This window comes from Oryctolagus cuniculus, chromosome 13 (assembly GCF_051225735.1).
Source record: "Oryctolagus cuniculus isolate XC-2025 breed Fujian yellow rabbit chromosome 13, ASM5122573v1, whole genome shotgun sequence".
Classification (NCBI taxonomy): Eukaryota; Metazoa; Chordata; class Mammalia; order Lagomorpha; family Leporidae; genus Oryctolagus; species Oryctolagus cuniculus.
This window is the reverse complement of record NC_142879.1, coordinates 102,573,437-102,576,675: the sequence shown is the minus strand read 5'-3', so window position 1 is coordinate 102,576,675 and position 3,239 is coordinate 102,573,437.

Below are 3,239 nucleotides of genomic sequence, written 5' to 3'. Positions count from 1 at the left end.
CTGGCGCGAGCCTAGCTGCCCAGCCGCCTTTAGTGCCTGTTTTCTGATGTGGTGAGGCATTCCATGTTTCCAACACATTGCATTTTTTACCCATGTTTATGGCAGCCAGTTCTTACTGTTTACAACCAATGACTCTGTCTTCTCGGGGAGCTGAGCTTGGGATGTGATTCACCCATTCCTTTATCCCATGTTCTCAAGCAATAAACATATGGGCTGTGAATGAAGAAAAAACGAGATAGATGGAAGAGGAGGAAGCTGGTGTTGTGGTGTAGTAGCTAAAGCCGCTGCCTGTGGCGCCGGCATCCCGTTAGGATGCTGGTTCATGTTCCGGCTGCTCCAGTTCCCATCCAGCTCTCTGCTCATGGCCTAGGAAAAGCAGTGCAAGATGGTCCAAGTGCTAGGGCCCCTGCCACCCATGTGGGAGATCCAGATGAAGCTCCTGGCTTTGACCTGGCCCAGCTCTGGCTGCATCAGCTATTTGAGGAGTGAACCAGCAGATGGAAGACCTCTCTCTCTCTCTCTCTTTCTTCTCTTTCTCCCCCCCCGCCCATAACTCTGACTTTCTAAATAAATAAATAAATCTTAAACAAAAGACAGAGAAAAACATTTCTGCAAGTTATTTTCTTTTCTAAAGTATTGTTTAAACAAGTCTTGTTTGGGGACAGGAAAAATAAAAGTATTTCCTTTCATTGCCACAGATGACCACATAAACCAGAGCCTACGAAGTGAAAACCATGGATCTGTGGCTTTTGACGCCCTACTTTGAGCCCTGTGGGCTAGCATTTATCAGCAGTAGGCAGGCTTCTTTTAAGGTTCTCACCAAACATTCAGCAACAATAGCAATGAAGGAAAAACGCAGAATACACTCCTATGGCATTTCCAGAAACCTGAAACTCGTGCACCCTAAGGTTTGTGAGCTTCCTTTCTGAGAGGCAGAGAGAGAAAGAGAGAGCAAGAGCAAGAGCGAGAGAGAGGCAGAGAGAGAGACAGAAAGTGAGCGAGCACACTCTCATTTGCTGGCTCAGCCCCCCAAGTACCCGCATCGGCTGGAGGGCGATGTCACAAGTCGGTATCTGGGCATTCAAGCCAGGTCTCCCAGATGGGTGGCAGAAGTCAATGACTTGGGCCACCATCTGCTGCCTTCCTGGGTGGGCCTTAGCAGGAAGCTGGAGGCAGGGGCTGGAGCTGGGAACAGCAGGCTCCATCTCCCAAGGCACTCCAATGTGAGACACAGCCTAACTGGAATTGCTAACCCTGAGGCCAAATGCTAACCCTGACTTTTGTCTTTGTGGCTTGCTAAAGAAAAAACAAATAGTATAATGCTTTACCATCCTGCCCTGGTTGCTGTTTGATTAAGACAGCACGTAGAGAAAACAGCAGCTGGTGCGACCATTTCAACAAAGATGTTGCTCCAGGCTTGTAGAGTTGGCTTTCCACTGGGCATAATCGGGCTTCACTGCCTGCCCGGAGGGCTGGTTTTCTGTTTGGCTGAACATCTCATTTCTTGTGCTTCAAAAGTGGTTTCGAGCCGGTGCCGTGGCTCAATAGGCTAATCCTCCACCTTGCGGCGCCGGCACACCGGGTTCTAGGCCCGGTCGGGGCGCCGGATTCTGTCCCGGTTGCCCCTCTTCCAGGCCAGCTCTCTGCTATGGCCAGGGAGTGCAGTGGAGGATGGCCCAGGTGCTTGGGCCCTGCACCCCATGGGAGACCAGGAAAAGCACCTGGATCCTGGCTCCTGCCATCGGATCAGCGCGGTGCGCCGGCCGCAGCGGCGGCCATTGGAGGGTGAACCAACGGCAAAGGAAGACCTTTCTCTCTGTCTCTCTCTCTCACTGTCCACTCTGCCTGTCAAAAAAAAAAAAAAAAAAAAAAAAAGTGGTTTCCCCAGCGGGAAAGACCTCGGTGGCAGCAAGTGAGTGACAGCCGTCCTGGCAGGCTGGGGGGGAGGGGAGCCGCCCGCTGACAGGAGCAGTCCCCCAGAATGACACATCTTGGTGGTTACGGTTAAACCAGAGGAGATTCCTCCACCTGCCCAGACGTACAAGACAAAGCCAAGGAAATCACACCCTCTAGCCTTTACTCATCCGTTTCTCATAACCCCATGCGTGCTAGCAGGTTTCCATGCGGGCCGAACACAGGGCTCGCAATTCCCAGAAGTCGCGCTCACTTCTAGTTTGTCACCGTGGGGTTTGTTACTTTCTTTTCCCCCTTGGGCACCACTGGAGCCCTTGCCTTGGAACCCCCTCCCCTGCCAGTCTTTGGAGCTGGCATCCCACAGTGGGAGCAGCCCTTAGTGGGGTCGCTGTCTTCTGCCTCTGTGTGCAGTGGTCCCTAGCGCCCAGCCTGCTGTCCCCTGGCCACGTGGCATGTGGTGGAACTGTGGTCCTGAGGTGTTTCCACTCGAGTGTCTCCGCTGGGGGTCAGGATGGTGCCCACGTGATCCACTCATAGCCTCCCATGCACCCTCTCCTCCCTTCTACCCTGCTGGCTCTTCCTGCTCCATCTCCCTTGGCTGCTCTGAGTTTTCTAGGGGTCCGCCCATGGTGTTTTCACTCTTGGCTTTCCTCCCAAGCCATCGCACCTGCTCCCCAGATGGTCCATGGAAGCCCATGGCCATTGACACCTCTGCTAGAGGCTCCAATACTCCCATGTGTAGATGAGATCTTCCTATAAAACCATACCTTGTGGTTTTTAAATTAATTTTTATTTATTAATGAGAGTGAGAGCGAGATGGCCTCCATTCACTGGGTCACTCCCCAAATGCCTGCAGTAGCCAGAGCTGCGTCAGGCAAAAGTCCAGACCCAGGAACTCAATCTGGATCACTCACCAGAGTGGCAGGAGCCCAAGTACTTGAGCCAGCTCCTGCCACCTCCAGGCCAGGCACTAGCAGAAAGCTGGATTGGAAGAAGGGTGGCTAGGACTCAAAGCAAGCACTCCGACATGGCGTCTTTTTATCACTATGCCAAATGCCCCCAGCAAGAGACAGGATCTTCCCTTTGCTGGTTCACTCTTCAAATGTTCACCATAGCCATAGCCAGGCTGAAGCCAGGAGCCTGGAACTCCATCCAGGTCTCACACAGGGGTGGCAGGGGCCCAAGGACTTGGACCATCACCTGCTGCCTTCCCAGGCACATGAGCAGGAAGCTGTAATGGAAGCAGAGCCTCTGAGACTTGGACCAGTACTGGAATATGGAGCGTGGGTGTCACCAGCAGTGACTTAACCCATGGCGTCACAACA